This window comes from Dendrobates tinctorius, unplaced genomic scaffold (genome assembly GCF_039654945.1).
Source record: "Dendrobates tinctorius isolate UK_male_01 unplaced genomic scaffold, ASM3965494v1 ptg000004l, whole genome shotgun sequence".
NCBI lineage: Eukaryota > Metazoa > Chordata > Amphibia > Anura > Dendrobatidae > Dendrobates > Dendrobates tinctorius.
The window spans coordinates 35,292,476-35,310,954 of record NW_027361672.1 but is presented as its reverse complement, the minus strand read 5'-3'; the positions used below and the strand labels follow the sequence as shown (position 1 = coordinate 35,310,954).

General features: G+C 48.5%; 1 long non-coding RNA gene across 1 annotated transcript in view; it reads left to right on the top strand.

The window, feature by feature from the left end:
* The first annotated feature begins 700 nt into the window (after positions 1-700).
* Positions 701-18,479, top strand: part of LOC141082879 (uncharacterized) — a 38,545-nt gene continuing 20,766 nt past the window's right edge. The window contains exons 1-2 of the long non-coding RNA XR_012230600.1: positions 701-762; positions 4,563-4,676. This is a non-coding gene — a long non-coding RNA (uncharacterized lncRNA). The remainder of the gene's footprint in view (positions 763-4,562; positions 4,677-18,479) is intronic.

The window sequence follows — 18,479 nt, the reverse complement described above, 5'->3', positions numbered from 1 at the left end:
TCTTGGCAATGTTGATTGTAGTCATGCCTTGACCTAAATACTCCACAATTTGTTGCTTCTCAGCAGCCGACACATCCTTTTTCTTTCCCATTTTGGCAAAAAATGTAGGCTGCTTAATAATGTGGAACAGCCTTCTTAAGTAGTCTTGCCTTTATTTGGACATACCTGTCAAACTAATTTGCACAGGTATCTGCAATTGCTTTCAGTGATATAAAATCCCCTGACACACATCACCATCAATGAGTTTAAATGACAAACAAAAAAATTCTAACCTTATCACTCCTAAACTCTTTTTGCATAATAATTTGGAACACAGTTTAGGTATTTCTGATGACCTGACCTGTTCTCTGATGTCTACTGTTGGTGCATTAGTCACTACGCTATAAGTAGACTTGTGTAAGATAGGTGTTAGGCATCAGATTTCTGTCACTGCACAGTGAGAATCCCAAGCCTTACTTCCAGCAGTCTCCCATTCCTCTACAGCCACAAAGGAGGTTGCTTAGCAAACTCGTCGGTCCAGGAACTCTGCCCAGACAAGCTCCGTGGGTTTGCTTGCTGCTGCCACCTCTGGCACATCTATGGCAATACATGCTGCTCAGCAGCAAGATTCTCCAGGGACTAAGTCCCCATGTCAGGCCACTGAGCATGCCCGTGGAGTGATCTCCCATTGGAGATTGAAGGTCACATGCTCAGGTCCTGCTCAAGTTCGGATTGGCCCATCTGAGAAGCCAGGAAGATCCCGGACGCTCGCAGCTATAAAAGGTTCGCATGGCCGCTCGGACATGCGCTAGGATAGACTGTATTTACAGACTATGTGGAGTGAGTGATGTATGCACGTATGAATGTATCTGGTGACTGACTCATTAAGAAACCCCTACACTTGGTACGCATGTGTTGTGCAGCCTAGCCTGCTAGCGCCCAGACTTAGGTGTAGGTAGGACAGAGGTTGAGTCAGTCATCAGTCCTCATCAGGGACTCGGCATGCCTCAGTGCACGTGCTCCACTTCATAGCCAGCGTCTATAGCGGCACTCGCTGCAGTAATGCCATGCGCTCAGTGGGCCTAGAGGGACTCTAACCCCGTGTCCTTGGGGTAGAGTTCTGTGGCCGTACACTGTGCGCTCCTTTGGCCGGGCTCTGTGAGCTAAACAGGCTCTGTTCTACGATCAGCGGTTGTGCATTAACAGAGTTCGCACTTGTTCACATTGGGTGACGTAACCCACGTGTGACTGTTTTTACGCCGCTCTATTCTTCCGCCATTACCTGGCAGCAGTGTACCACCTCTGCACGGTGGACACCGGGCTGTGAACGCACCTACTATTATTTTATAATTTGCTGCGTTCCCCCAGCCCTAACATTATCCTAGCACCAGGGTCTGGCTAGTAATGGCGGACGAACAGCGACTGCTGCAGTACATCCGGCAGCTGCAGGGCAGGTTGGCGGCTCTCGAGCGACCAGCCTCAGCTGCGGATGTTACTGCGGTCGCTGTTCAGGCAGCCACAGAAGCTGTCTCCCGTGTGACCACTGCCATCCCTGACCCGACTTTGTCCCGCCTCCCACTGCCCGAGAAGTGCTCGGGTGATAGTGCCTCTTGTATGGGTTTCATGAGCCAGTGCTCGATACAGCTGGAGCTGCAGGCAGCACGATTCCCCTCCGAGCGGGCCAAAGTGGGATTTATTATTTGCCTCTTGTCGGGCAGGGCTTTGGAATGGGCAACACTGCTGAGGGAGCGTGGTGATCATGTGGTGCTGAGTGCCTCTCGGTTCCTGGACAGTCTCAAGCATGTCTTCCTGGGACCGCGAGTTTCCCATGACACCGCGCTCCGGCTGCTGGCATTGTCACAGGGTTCGTCCATGGTCAGCCACTTTGCCATCCAGTTCCGGACGCTGGCCTAGGAGTTAGAGTTGCCAGATAAGGTCCTCATTTCGTCATTCTGGAGAGGTTTGGCTGGCCATGTGAAGGACGCTCTGGCAACCAGGGAGATTCCTGCTACACTGGAAGAGCTTATCACCGTCTCCACCCGTATAGACCTTCGCTTTGCCGAGCGAAGGTTGGAGCGGACCCAGTGTAGGCAGAGGTTTAGGTTGGCACCCAGTTTTGCTAAACCTCTGGAATCACCTGATCGGGCGTCCGAGCATCAGGGGGCTTCCTGCGAGGGATCCAGGCCCTGGCCTGCTCGAGCCCCTGTGATCTGTCATGGTTGCCAGCAGTCCGGTCTCTTTGCCAACCAGTGCCCACAGCGGCAGGGAAGACGCTCACCCCTAGTGGCCGTAGGAGGTGGCTCACTAGAATCCGTGGCGTTTTCCTCCAAGTTGTCCTTTATGGGGACACTTGGGTTTGGTTCTTCCACTCTGGCGGTGGAGGTTTGCGTGGATTCCGGAGCAGAGGGCAATTTTATGTCATGTGCCTTCCCTCAACGGCATGCGATACCACTGCTTATGATGTCCAAGCCAGTCACCGTCAGAGTAGTGAATGGCGTGGCACTGCACTCACAGATTACCCACCAAACCGCTCCACTGTTACTCTCGATGTCTCCAACTCATCAGGAGACGATAACCCCTAGAAGGACCTGGTCGATACCCTTGGGCATGACGAGGAGGGATAATTATTTAAATAATTAAAAACTACGGCTTGCAGACCACTCTATTCTTGATAACCAGCCTTGCCGAAGCTGACAGCTGAGGGTTGCAGCCCCTAGCTGTGAGTTTTGCCTGACTAGTTATCAAAAATACAGGTGAACCCAAGCCCTTTTTTAAATTATTTATTTACAGCGTGGAGACGGCTAATGAATACTCACATCAGCCACTCCTGCTCTCGCCGTTATTAGCCGCAGCAGGTGTCAGATGATGGGAGCAGTAGTCCCATCAGCTGACACCAGTGACTGGAGGTGAACTTTATACCTTCGATCACAGCTGCTGGCTAATGCTGTCTTTGACAGCATGGGAACTGCGGTTGTCTGACCAACGGGGATGCTTTCACCGCCGATGAGAAGGGGTGTTTCCCCGCTGCCATGCACATGACAGCATGACAAACACCTGGTGTTTGGGCAGCCGAACCCTTACAGTAACATGGACTTCCTGTTGAAGTCCGTGTTCAGTACTCGAACAGTAGGAGTTCGGTACGGACGCCAAACTTTACTGTTCGTGTTTGCCCATTTCTACACATAATACTCTATGATTGAGTAGCTGAATCCAGAAATATTTTTTAATGATTTTTGTAGTGTTAAATACCAATGAAATGTACTGCAAATCACGTAATACTCTATACTCTATGGGTGAGTAATCGAATCCAGAAAAAATTTGACGCATTTTTGTAGTGTTATATAACACCGAAGTGTACTGCAAAGCACTCACTTCTCTATGGATGAGAAATTGCATTCATAAAATAAAGTCAATGCTTTTTTTGAGTGTTATAAAACACCGAAATGTACAGCAAAGCATGTCATACTTTATGGGGGAGTACTTGAATCCAGAAAAAAAATTTCTACCAGCCACAGGCTTGGAGAAACAGTAGAATAGCCAATAGCCAAGTCTCATGCAATGCAATACATGACGTAAAAACAAAAATAAATGATAAAAATACAGACATTTGGTATCGCCATGTCCGGAACGACCTGACCTATAAAGTGTCACACTAGTTAACCCCTTCATTGAATACCGTAAAAAATAAATTAAAAATTGTGGCAAAAAAGGATGGTTTTTCATCATACCACTGGAAATAAAATGCAATAAAATGCGATCAAAAAGACCAGTGTAAATAAAAATGGTATCTCTGAAGATGTCATCATGTCACACAGAAAACAAGCCATCATGCAGTTCCATCAGTGGAAAAAAAAAGTTATAGCTTTCAGAATAAAGCGATACAAAAGCAATATTTTTTCTATGAAAATAGTTTTTATTGTGTAGAAGCGACAAAACAATTTTTTTTATAAATGTGGTATCGTTGGAATCATACGGACCTGAACAATAAAGCTATCTTATCAATTTTACCACGCAGTGAATGGCATAATAAAAAATGCACAACAATTTCTGAATTGCTGGTTTTTGTTCATTCTACTTCCCAAAAAATGGAATAGAAAGCAATCAAAAAATGTTACATGCCTGAAAATGGTACCAATAAAAATGTCAACTTGTTTGGCAAAAAACAAGCCCCCACATGTCTATGTAGGCAGAAATATGGAAAAATTATAGGTCTCAAAAATGGTGTTGCAAAAACTTTATTTTGCCAAACAAGCGTTTTTAGTGTGTGACAGCAGCCAAACATACTAAAACTATATAACTCTGGTATCACTGTAGACACAAAGAATAAAGTCATCTAATCACTTATACTATACAAGGAACAATGTAAAAAATAAATCTGAACAATTCTTGACCTGCTGTTGATTTGCTTGTTGATCACAGAAAGGCTTGGCTAACATTTTAGCTGCGTCTACTCTGCAGTTTCCATGTAAATCTCTGAAATATGTGATTCATTCGGAACACCGATGGAAGATTCCCTATAATGAGGTACACAAAGACACTGTGGTTGCTGTCTAGCTTATAATCCAGATGTGTACTTTTTTTAGGCTTGCATTAAAAGGCGATCAGCCACAGTTTGGTGCACCTCTGAAAAGCCAGATACTGCTGCCTCATTAGGGAAAGGTGCATCCAAGAAAAAAATGAAAAGTGGCACTCACCAGGTATGTGATTCAAAAAGTCCTTTATTTCTAGTTTATTGGAACAAAGACTAGCAGACTGGAGGGCAGGGAGTGTGCAGAGGAGGAACAGAGAATGATGACCAATTCACAGTGCTGCACTTCAATGGGTTCCCTGCTGCATGAAACGGCCATGAGCACCACCTATAAATATTATATATGGCCATATACTGGAACTGGTGCCTGATCAGCTTCTCTGGATTTTCTTATTAGTGAAAGGATCCCTCTGATACAGGAAAGATATATATCTTTGTACCGCATTAGCCAGTAGATAATAAAATATTTAGAATTGAGAGACCTCAGTGGTTGATACCTTTTAATTGCTAACTGAAAAGATGGTAACTAGAGTTGAGCGACTTTTGTTTTTTTAGGGTCGCGTTTCGTTTCGTGAAACCCGACTTTTCCAAAAGTCGGGTCGAGCAAGTTCGTCCGATTATAGGGAAAAGTCGGGGTCATCCCGAAACACGAAACCCAATGTAAGTCAATGGGGAATAAAAGTCGGCAGTGAGAGGAGGACAGGAAACACACCTACAGTGCCCATTTGAATGCCAAAAACATCAATTCTTCTTACTTAAGCTTGTCAACCTTAATTAACTTCATAATACAAGTTACGCACTGAAAAATGGGGGTTATTTGGCTAAAGTTGTGGGGGGGGAGGGCTGGCTCCAGGTTTTCATGTGCCCTGGGCGAAAGAGCGCCCCTTTAACACATACCACAACTCATCATGCTCCGATACGGCAGAGAAATAGCGGTATAGTACAATGAAAAATACTTCACTTTTTACATCTCATGACGAGGCCCATCTATTTCTCCATACAGAATCATTGGTCCCATATAATGTTTGAAACAGTATATGATGAGCTCCACATAATGCTACAGTATATGTTGGTCCCCATGGATGAAGCTCCACTGTCTTATGGGCCCAAATAATGCTCCAAACATAATGGGCCCCATTTCTAATGCTCTAGTGTATAATGGGCCCTGTAAATGCTGCTCCAGTGTCTGATGTCCACCTTTGGAATGTTCCAGTGTATGGTGGGCACCATCTATCATTCTCCAGAGTATAGTGCTCCCCAAAAATTGCTGTCCCAACATTGAAAACAATCAAATAAGTCTCCTCGCTAGGGAATCCCTGTACTTGTCTGGACTCCTCGTCGTCCCCATCTTCCATCTCACTGGACAGTATTTCAACTTTGCAAGTGCTGTGATCCTGAGCAAGCGGGGGGGGCCCACTCGTTGGCAACGGCACTGGCACAGGGCCCCTGATAGTACGGTGGTGTGTCTGATGGCGGGTGGGCCGAACCTGCACTTTCATCTGCAGCTTCCTCTTTGTCACCGTGTAAGATTCAACTGTATATGGGAAGGGTAACCTGAGTTTCATCAGGGTCAGATTCAGGCCGTGTAGCGTGCAAGGGGAATGTAGTGGTCTGGGTCAATGTACCAGCAGATTCATCGAGCAGTGGCTGGGCATCAGTGCACTTGTGTCGCCCCCAGGAGTACGGTCGCCACAGTGGAATTACCTTCTTCCTAGGGAGTGTGATGTCATGCTTGGGAGCAACGAACGATCTCTCTAGCAGGTTAACTGATTGGGCGGCGTTATTCCCACGAGTCATGACCCTCCAAAGAGCGTTCATGAAGGCAAAGTGTTTGTTTTACGTGGGCAGTATGGTTGCAAAGCTGAACCTTCCAGAAGGGCACCACCAGGAGTGGAGCCTACGGTTAAATTCGACTCCACCTGGGAAACCTCAACCATGCCAGCTACAGAACAGATGCACACATTGCAAGCATAATTCCGTTAACGAACGAGACTCCGTCATGCCCCACGGTCTGAGTCCGGCTTACTAGAGGGACACGTGAGGCTCTGGCACATGAGATTGACCAATAACTGGTGTGTCATGCCATTACATGTCCGTGGCTTCATGTGCGCTACACTGAAAAGGCCAGCGTTTGTCGCTTACAGGTGCAGATAACCCGCTGAACAACGTTAGTGATGGGGATCATTGATTACAATTATTACTCGCAAACGATGATTTCCCAGTAAGTGCAGGTCAACCGCAGTTCCGGAATTAGGCCTAACCGTCATTCCTGAAAAAATGAAAAACTTAGGCCCAGTATGGATTGCACGTGATTGCACAAAGGTTAGAAAGGGTACCGTATCCCCGGATAACATGTATGGATAGCGTACACATTCAAAATATATGTCTGTACATCAGGAGGCAGGCTCAGACGGTGTTAGGCCCAGTATGGATTGCACGTGATTGCACAAAGGTTAGAAAGGGTACCGTATCCCCGGATAACATGTATGGATAGCGTACACATTCAAAATATATGTCTATACATCAGGAGGCAGGCTCAGACGGTGTTAGGCCCAGTATGGATTGCACGTGATTGTACAAAGGTTAGAAAGGGTACCGTATCCCCGGATAACATGTATGGATAGCGTACACATTCAAAATATATGTCTGTACATCAGGAGGCAGGCTCAGATGGTGTTAGGCCCAGTATGGATTGCACGTGATTGCACAAAGGTTAGAAAGGGTACCGTATCCCCGGATAACATGTATGGATAGCGTACACATTCAAAATATATGTCTATACATCAGGAGGCAGGCTCAGACGGTGTTAGGCCCAGTATGGATTGCACGTGATTGCAAAAAGGTTAGAAAGGTTACCGTATCCCCGGATAACATGTATGGATAGCGTACACATTCAAAATATATGTCTATACATCAGGAGGCAGGCTCAGACGGTGTCAGGCACAGTATGGATTTGACGGCCCAGATTACACAGCGGAGGAGCAGGGAGAGGTAAAGATTGCAAATGCTGGGGCCCTGCCCAAGCAAGGGGGGCCCACTCGTGGGCGTCGGTACTGGCACTGGGCCCCTCATAGTACGGCGGTGTGTCTGACGGTGGGTGTGCGCCACCACCGTCAGAGACACTTGATTGCACTATGAGGGACCCTGTGCCAGTGCCCGCACCCAAGAGTCGGCCTACCCACCTGTCCAGGGCAACGGCACTCGCACGGTGTCGTGCGCTAGGTGGTGACCCCGGCCATGGGGGGGGGGAGGCAGCACAGTTAGGGAGTTTTAGAAAGTGGCATATGTTGATGTTGGACATTCAGCTGATGCAAAAGGCGAAATAGGCGAAGTCCCAGGAAGAGGTGGACCAAAGCAAGCCATTTTTCTGTCACCCTATGTGTCATCAGGAGAAGGTGGAACAAAATCCTTGGAAACCCATGCATGGTTCATTTTAATGAAGGTTAGATCATCCACATTTTGGGTTGACAGACGGGTCCTTTTTTCTGTCAGGATTGATCCAGCTGCACTGAAGACTCTTTCCGATAGCACACTTGCAGCTGGGCAAGCGAGCTCCTGTAAGGCATATTGGGCCAATTCAGGCCAGGTGTCCAGTTTAGCGGCCCAATAGTCAAAGGGGAATGACCTGTGTGGGAGAACATCGATATGGGAGGAAAAGTAGTTTGTAACCATAGTTGACAACTGCTATCTCCTGTCACTTTCCATCGATGCAGTATTACCAGTTGTGTGAGCAGTATTTGAAAAATCAGTCCACAACATTGTCATGAAACCCCTGTCTCCAACGCCACTTCTGCTGTGTGCACCACGAACACCTCTGCCAAGCTGCCCCCGGCCCGTACAGCTCGTGTGAGAACCATCACCGCTGCTGTGTGCTGGGAATGCCTCAAGCAACCGATTTACCAGAGTTGCTTGTTTATTAGCCAATATTAGGTCAAGGTTCTCCTGTGGCATGATGTTTTGTAATTTGCCTTTAAAGTGTGGATCCAGGATGCTGGCCAACCAGTAGTCGTCATCGTTCATCATTTTGGCAATGCATGGGTCCCTTTTTAGGATCTGCAAGGCATAATCTGACATGTGGGCCAATGTTCCCGGTGTCAATGATGCACTGCGAGTGCTGGTTGGAGGAGCACTTTCTGGCAAATCCACATCCCCCCAGTCACGCACAAACCCTGTACCAGACCTTGCCACGCCAACATTTTCACTTGCCCCACGAGATGCATCCTCCTCCCCTAAGTAATCATCCCCATCATCCTCCTCCTCTTCTTCCTTCACCTCGTCCAGGAGAGGTCCCTGAGCAGACAATGGCTGAATGTCATCAAGGATTCCCTCCTCCTCTTCCTCCTCATCAACATTGGCTGCAGACGCCTGCTCCTTAAGGTGCGTCAAAGTTTGCATGAGCAGACGCATAAGTGGGATGCTCATGCTTAGGATGGCGTCGTCTGCGCTTACCAGCCGTGTGCATTCCTCAAAACACTGAAGGACTTTACAGAGGTCTTTCAGCTTCGACCACTGCACACCTGTCAACTCCATGTCTGCTCTCAAAGTGCCTGGCCGTGTATCCTCCCACAAATGCATTATGGCCTGCCTCTGCTCGCACAGCCGCTCCACCATGTGCAGGGTGGAGTTCCACCTTGTTGCAATGTCGATAATGAGGCGGTGGTTGGGAAGGTGGAGCAATCGCTGCAGCTTCTGCATACGAACGGAGTGTACAGGCGACCGGCGGATGTGCGCGCACAGTCTTCGCACCTTCTGGAGCAGGGCTGTTAACTCCGGATAATTTTTGAGGAAGCACTGCACCACCAGGATCAAGGTGTGAGCCAAGCAAGGTATATGGCTGAGTTTTGAAAGGGCTATGGCTGCCACAAAATTACGGCCGTTATCACTAACTACCTTGCCTGCCTCAAGATGTACACTGCCCAGCCATGACTCAGTTTGTCGCTTCAAGTACTCGGCCAGCACCTCGGCGGTGTGTCTGTTGCCCAAACACATCATCTGCAACACAGCCTGCTGACGCTTTCCACTAGCTGCTCGATAGGGGGACACATCATGTGCAACAGTGGCAGCTGCAGATGGAGTGCTCGTACAACTGCGCTCTGTGGACGAGCATTCGCTTCTGGAGGAGGAGGAGGGTCGAACGCCTACAGCCAACTGTTTCCTATACCGTGGGCTAGGCAGCACTGTCCCACCATCGCTGTCCCCTGTGGACCCTGCATCCACCACATTAACCCAGTGCGCAGTGATGGACACGTAACGGCCCTGGCCATGCCGACTGGACCATGCATCAGTTGTGAGGTGCACCTTTCCGCTCACTGACTGCTTGAGTGCATGGACAATGCGGTCTTTCACATGATGGTGGAGGGCTGGGATGGCTTTGCGAGAGAAGAAGTGGCGACTGGGTAGGTCATAGCGTGGTACTGCATAGGCCATGAGTTCGCGGAAAGCTGTGCTTTCCACCAACCGAAAGGGCATCATCTCAAACGAGATTAGTTTGGCAATGTGGGTGTTCAAACCCAGTGTACGCGGATGAGAGACTGAGTACTTTCTTGACCTACTCATAGTGTCTAGGAGGGTGAGCTGGACTTGAGAGCTGCATATGGTGGAAGTAGCGGTGGACAGGGCGGACTGAGAGAGGGTTGATGATGGTGATGGAGTTGGTGTTCTTTCTGATGGCCTAGAATCAGTCTTTCGTTGATATAACAGTGGGATTCCCTGACTGCTGTGGCCTTGCAACGACACCTCAACATTTGCTGCTGTGCTAACCGGTGGGCTTACAGTGGGGGAAACAATGTAGCGTTGCTGACTACCTTCGTTGTGATCAGTTGCACATGTGGCACTTGAGGTTTGGTGTTGTGTCCACGCTTGCAAGTGCATGCTGGTTAAATGTCTAAGCATGCAACTGGTATTCAAATTTTTCAGATTTTTCCCTCGGCTAAAGGTCTTTGCGCAATTCTTACAGATAACCTTGGCCTGATCATGAGGATTTTGGTCAAAAAAGTGCCACACTGCACTCTTCCTACTTTGGCAGACATTTTGCGGCCTAGCACGCTGTGATCTTTTGACCCTCTGGACAAGCTGTCCAGCAACTCTTTTGATGTTTGGAACCTGTCTTTGGAGTGCTCCGGGCCTGCCAGATAACAGCTGTTGCGATGTCGATGTCTGCTGTGGATGCTCCTCATCTGAGCTATTGGAAGCAGCACCCTCTTCCCCCAATGGATGCCAATCTGGGTCAACAACTGGGTCATCCATCACCTCCTCTTCTATGTCATGTGCACCTTCCTCTGTGTCACCGTGTATGGTGGTATAGTGTGCGGGAAGGGGCACCTGAGTCTCATCAGTGTCAGAATCTGGCTCTGTACACTGCGAGGACAATGTAGTGCTCTGAGTGAATGTACCAGCAGAATCATCCATCAGCGGCTGTGCATCAGTGCACTCCATGTCAGATTCATCTTGGCCTGGGTAATTCACCATTTGACTTGATAATCCAGGCATGGTATGTGAAAACAGCTCCATGGAGTAATCAGTAGTATGGCCTGCGTCATCCTTCAATCTTGGTTGGGGTGAAGGACACAAGGAAAGGTGTGGTTCATGAACATGAGCCTCCAATGATGACTCAGTGCTTTTACTTTTTACAACTGAAGAAGAGGAGGCGATAGACTGGAGGCTGAGTCAGCAATGTAAGACAAAACTTTTTCCTGATGCTCTGGCTTTAAAAGCGGTTTGCCAACTCCTAGAAAACTAAGCGTTCGAGGCCTTATGTAGCCAGACGATGACGCAGGCTCAACACCTCCTGCATTCGGTCCTATTTTGCTCTTGCCACTACCATCAGATCCACCACCAACACCACCAATTCCACGGCCTCTTCCACCAGCCTTCCTCATTTTTGGTAGAAATGTAGACAAAATCAAACAAACTATATAGTAATGTAAAACAAGGTACAAGGTGTCTATAGGACAGGGGAGATTTTGAATTTCTGCAGACACTTGTGGACACTGGACACTTTTGGATTGTGTGAGGCCCACTGATATCTGAGCGCTATGTGACAGGCTCGATGGCACAGCTGTGACAAAAGTGACGAGAGGATAAGGGAGATTTTGAATTTCTGCAGACACTTGTGGACACTGGACACTTTTGGATTGTGTGAGGCCCACTGATATCTGAGCGCTATGTGACAGGCTCGATGGCACAGCTGTGACAAAAGTGACAAGAGGATAAGGGAGATTTTGAATTTCTGCACACACTTGTGGACACTGGACACTTTTGGATTGTGTGAGGCCCAATGATATCTGAGCGCTATGTGACAGGCTCGATGGCACAGCTGTGACAAAAGTGACTAGAGGATAAGGGAGATTTTGAATTTCTGCACACACTTGTGGACACTGGACACTTTTGGATTGTGTGAGGCCCAATGAATATCTGAGCGCTATGTGACAGGCTCGATGGCACAGCTGTGACCAAAGTGACTAGAGGATAAGGGAGATTTTGAATGTCTGCAGACACTTGTGGACACTGGACACTTTTGGATTGTGTGAGGCCCAATGAATATCTGAGCGCTATGTGACAGGCTCGATGGCACAGCTGTGACCAAAGTGACTAGAGGATAAAGGAGATTTTGAATTTCTGCACACACTTGTGGACACTGGACACTTTTGGATTGTGTGAGGCCCAATGAATATCTGAGCGCTATGTGACAGGCTCGATGGCACAGCTGTGACAAAAGTGACAAGAGGATAAGGGAGATTTTGAATTTCTGCAGACACTTGTGGACACTGGACACTTTTGGATTGTGTGAGGCCCACTGATATCTGAGCGCTATGTCAAAGGCTCGATGGCACAGCTGTGACAAAAGTGACGAGAGGATGAGGGAGATTTTGAATTTCTGCACACACTTGTGGACACTGGACACTTTTGGATTGTGTGAGGCCCAATGAATATCTGAGCGCTATGTGACAGGCTCGATGGCACAGCTGTGACCAAAGTGACTAGAGGATAAGGGAGATTTTGAATTTCTGCAGACACTTGTGGACACTGGACACATTTGGATTGTGTGAGGCCCACTGATATCTGAGCGCTATATGACAGGCTCGATGGCACAGCTGTAACAAAAGTGACGAGAGGATAAGGGAGATTTTGAATTTCTGCAGACACTTGTGGACACTGGACACTTTTGGATTGTGTGAGGGCCACTGATATCTGAGCGCTATGTCACAGGCTCGATGGCACAGCTGTGACAAAAGTGACGAGAGGATAAGGGAGATTTTGAATTTCTGCAGACACTTGTGGACACTGGATACTTTTGGATTGTGTGAGGCCCACTGATATCTGAGCGCTATGTCACAGGCTCGATGGCACAGCTGTGACAAAAGTGACGAGAGGATAAGGGAGATTTTGAATTTCTGCAGACACTTGTGGACACTGGACACTTTTGGATTGTGTGAGGCCCAATGAATATCTGAGCGCTATGTGACAGGCTCGATTGCACAGCTGTGACAAAAGTGACGAGAGGATAAGGGAGATTTTGAATTTCTGCAGACACTTGTGGACACTGGACACTTTTGGATTGTGTGAGGCCCACTGATATCTGAGCGCTATGTCACAGGCTCGATGGCACAGCTGTGACAAAAGTGACGAGAGGAGAAGGGAGATTTTGAATTTCTGCACACACTTGTGGACACTGGACACTTTTGGATTGTGTGAGGCCCAATGAATATCTGAGCGCTATGTGACAGGCTCGATGGCACAGCTGTGACGCAAGTGACTAGAGGATAAGGGAGATTTTGAATTTCTGCACACACTTGTGGACACTGGACACTTTTGGATTGTGTGAGGCCCAATGAATATCTGAGCGCTATGTGACAGGCTCGATGGCACAGCTGTGACCAAAGTGACTAGAGGATAAGGGAGATTTTGAATTTCTGCAGACACTTGTGGACATTGGACACTTTTGGATTGTGTGAGGGCCACTGATATCTGAGCGCTATGTCACAGGCTCAATGGCACTGCTGTGACAAAAGTGACGAGAGGATAAGGGAGATTTTGAATTTCTGCAGACACTTGTGGACACTGGACACTTTTGGATTGTGTGAGGCCCACTGATATCTGAGCGCTATGTCACAGGCTCGATGGCACAGCTGTGACAAAAGTGACTAGAGGATAAGGGAGATTGGATTGCTTTTAAAAAAGCAGTTTGCAGAGCAGTGGGTAAACAGCAATGCCAGCCTGTCAGGAAGCCTTAAAAGGCAGCCCAACAACCAACACCACTGATACACCACAATATAGCCTCCCCTTGCACTGCACACACAGTGACTGGTGTGTTGTGCAGGCCAAATCGCTAGCAGCAGAATCAGTTTTTTTTTCTTCTCAGCAGGACAAAAAAAAAAAAAATTGGGATTGCTTTTAAAAAAGCAGTTTGCGGAGCAGTGGGTAAACAGCAATGCAGGAATGTCAGGAAGCCTTAGAAGGCAGCCCAACAACCAACACCACTGATACACCACTATATAGCCTCCCCTTGCACTGCACACACAGTGACTGGTGTGTTGTGCAGGCCAAATCGCTAGCAGCAGAAGCAGTTTTTTTGTCTTCTTCCCTGCCTAATGCTCTCCCTACAGAATCAGCAGCAACCTCTCCCTATACTGAGATCGGCAGAAGTAAGATGGCGGTCGGCGTGCACGCCCTTTTATACCCCCTGTGACGCCCACCAAAGCAAGCCAATCACTTGCATGCCCTTCTGAAAGATGGTGGTGACCCCTGCCTATGTCATCACGTTGCCCACAGTGTCCATGGATCCTGATTGGCTGAAAAAGAGCGCAAAACAAACTTTTGAAAAGCGACTTTGGCGCGTAAGTCGCCGACCACGTGGCCGACCTCATCCTAGGGTCGGGTTTCGTTTCATGAAACCCGACTTTGCCAAAAGTCGGTGACTTTTGAAATTTTTCGACCCGTTTCGCTCAACTCTAATGGTAACACATAGCAAGCTTTCAAGACTACTCAGGTCTCTTCATTAGGCATAGAATAATGGAAAATCTGAAGGATCACATATTTATAGACAACACAGGAGAGAAATAATGCAATAGATAAGACAAGTGACGTGAAGAAGAACTACCATTGTTGGAGAATGATAAACAGTTGTGGCCACAAATAACAAATATTGGAACAGTTCATAGATAAGGAGTGTGAATGTATTACTGTCCTATGATTGAGGTCTGGTTCTGTGTTGTGATGCCCCTACAAGGTCAGAAGAGCAAATTCCTTAATTGATGCAAAAAGACATAAATCCATGTGACACATTCATTCCGGCACTGAATGTGTCAAAGTTGTCATAAGTTTATATTCACAGACTCTCCTGTCTCTCTGAGATTTGAAGTTACCTTTTAATACAAGTAATTTCATTAGTGTTGAGCATTCCGATACCGCAAGTATCGGGTATCGGCCGATATTAGCTGTATCGGAATTCCGATACTTAGTTCCGATACTTTTTTCATATCGAATACCGGAATCGGAAGTTCCCATAATGCTAGGAGCCCGCTCGATTTGATTCAGCCAATGGGGATCCTCAGAAGTGTGGGCATATCCTGTTAGGCATGTAGGCATGTTAACTACTGGCATGGCTGTGATTGGCTGCTGAAATGATGTCATGATGCACTATAAAAAGCGCTGCAGCCGCCATTTCTGGTCACTCTGCTGTGAATTCAGTTAGGGACAGGCTGCTGTTGAAGACTGTGAGGGACAGTTAGAAATAGCGATTCCAAAAACAATATTGTGCTTTATCCAGGCTACATAAACCACCACTGTAGCTTGCTTTTCCCTAGCAGCGCTGTTTTCACAGCTGTCTGCAAGGGCTGTGTGAGTGCAGACCCACGCTGTGTAGTGTGTCCTGCAGGCACGTCTGCTTGTAGGCCGGCCAGCGTGTGTCTCTGCCTCATACACATTTTTCTTTTATTGCTGCTTTTTTTTTCTCCTGTATAGTGTGCTTCCATACGTATCCATATACGTTGGTTGCAAACACTAAAGGAGTGGACAGCGGAGCCTTTCAGCAGCCTTTCAGTGCTATAGCCAATTTCTCTGCACTGTTTTTGGCTGTCTGATAGGTCTCTCTGTGTGTGAATGCAGCTCACGTTGCAGTGTGTTCTACAGCCACCGCTAGCTGTAGTCCACTCAGCGTGCGTCACTGCCTCATATATAGTCCTTTTTTTGCAGCAAATTTAGCCAGATTTTTGCTCCTATATTAGTGTGCTTCCAACCGCATCCATTGTCATTGGTTGGTTGCAAACACTATATAGGATTAGATAGAGGAGCCTTTTTGCTGGCTTGTGCCCTTCAGGGCCAGCCAGGCTAGTATCACCCTATTTTTTGGAGCCTCATCAATTGCACTGTAGGTTAGCTTCCTGCATTGTAATCGCTCCAAAAAGTTTGTGATACTATAGCTTTCAAACTGGTCACATCCTTTCCTTTACCCCACCCAAAAAAAAAAAGGAAATAAAGTTCACCAAACACTCCACTTTACAGTTGTCTAGGCCACATTAGATCATATTAAAGTGTAGTACACACACTCTTAGCCAAATTAGTGTTTCTTATACTGGTTAGCAGGTGTTCAGGAATAAGAACACTAAGTCACCCCTTTTTTACTTTTCTGCCTATCTTTATCAGTCTACCAAGATAAAGAAGGCAGGGAGTAAGGCACATGGTCGTGGCCGTGGAGTTTCAGCAGGGAGAGGACGGGGGGATTCAGCAGGGAGAGGACGTGGGGATTCGGTATCTGCTGAGGCCACCAGTGACCCGGCATCCCCCACTTTTACCAGGCAACAGTCCTTCATGCGCAGCTTTGTAGGACCTCACCGTACCCCACTGCTGCGTGACGAACAAATGGAAGCCGTTGTCGGATGGATGGCAGCTAACGCATCCACTTCAATGACTTCCGCATCCTCCCAAGGCCAGAGCACTGAAGAGCAACCATCTGTCTCTTCACCACCTGCCAAATTGCCCAGGCAGTCTGAGAGCCCTGGACAGGAGCCATCTCAATCTTTACTTCTGTTCTCAGAATCTGTTGGCTTGGAAAGAGGTGGCCAGCCAAGCAGCATTCTAGAGCGTGAAGAAGAGGGAGTATGCAGTGATGCGCAACTGCTTTGTCCCTCTGAATCTGAAGAGGCGGGTGGGCCAGTGCCTATGGTCAACACACCTCAGTATGCATCAGATGATGATGAGACTCAGTTGCCAATTTCTGGTGCGTACGGTGCTGGCGAGACAACCCAGGACCAGCCGGTGCTTGAAAAGGGGAGTGGAGATGATGAGGTCCTTGACCCATCATGGCGTCAGCCACAGGAAGGTGGTGGGAGCAGCTCTGAGGAAGAGATTCCCCGAACGGCCAAAAGAGGAGGGAGAGGGGGCGGGGGCAGACTTGGTTGCCTGTAGCCTCCACTTTTGGCACCCGTGAGGAGCAATCCTCTTCCAAAACACGAAACAGGCGCTCCCAGGATTTGCAGTGCGTGGTATTTTTTTGACACAGTTGCAAATGACATTTGCTTTGTCAAATGCAAGCTGTGTCATCAGAAAGTGAAACGAGGCAAAAATGTGACCAACCTCAATACCACAAATATGTGGAAACATGTGCGTACCAAGCACGAGGTGGAGTTACACAGACACACTGAAGATGTAGGCCAACCTTCAGCAGCACCTACCACCTCTTCAGCTCGTGTTGGGGCCTCTTCCTCCAGCTCACACACAGCTGGTTCGGCTTCCTCACTGGAACGCCATGGAAGAACCACTGCCACTGTTGTCCAGAGACCCAGTGAAATTCCACCCACTGAACCACGTTCGCAGTCATCAGCACCCTCCCAGGCCTCTCACCAGCAATCGGTAGCACAGGCATGGGAGAAAAAGCGGCCATACTCGGCAAACCATCCCCGAGCACTGGCTCTGAATGCTGGCATTGCCAAACTACTGGCCCTTGAGATGCTGTCATTCAGGCTGGTGGAGACTGACACATTCCGGAACTTTATGTCATTGGCAGTTCCACAATACAATGTGCCCAGCCGCTTTTATTTCAGCAGGCAAGCTGTCCCTGCCCTGCAAAAGCATGTGGAGGGAAAAATTAAAAATGCGCTACTAAATGCCGTCAGTAGCAAGGTCCACCTGACCACCGATGCGTGGACCAGTAGCCATGGACAGGGACGATACCTTTCCCTCACTGCCCATTGGGTCAATGTTGTGGAGCCGGGTACAGATCTGGAGAGTGGCTCTGTACGTATTCTGCCAACTCCAAGGATTGCAGGAATGCAGTCTGTACATATTGAGTCCTCCTCCTACTCTAGTTCCTCGGAATCAGCACTGCGTGAGCCTGTTAGGCCAGATATGAGCACAGGTGTGGCCAAACGTCAACAGGCCGTCCTTAAATTAATTTCTTTGGGGAATCGGAGCCACACAGCACAGGAGCTCTGGAATGCCATCAAGCAGGAGAGCGATGTGTGGTTTGTGCCAGCGAATCTCCAGCCAGGTTTGGTAGTGAGTAGAGTTGAGCGATACCGTCCGATACTTCAAAGTATCGGATCGGAATGGATCGGCCGATCTTTAAAAAAAGTATCGGTATCGCCGATTCCGATACCGGAAGTCCCATTCAAGTCTATGGGACTTCCGGTATCGGAATAAGAAAAACCCTGTTTTTGCCTTGTACAGCCTCTCTGGGGTCTGTACGGGCCTTTCGGGGGGCTGTGCCGGCCTGCCAGGGGGTCTGTGCAGGCTCCGGTGGTCTGTGCCGGCCTGCCGGGGGCTGTGCCGGCCTGCCGGTGGTCTGTGCAGGCTCCGGTGGGCTGTGCCGGCCTGCCGGGGGGCTGTGCCGGCCTGCCGGTGGTCTGTGCAGGCTCCGGGGGGCTGTGCCGGCCTGCCAGGGGGCTGTGCCGGCCTGCCGGTGGTCTGTGCAGGCTCCGGGGGGCTGTGCCAGCCTGCCGGGGGGCTGTGCCGGCCTGCCGGTGGTCTGTGCAGG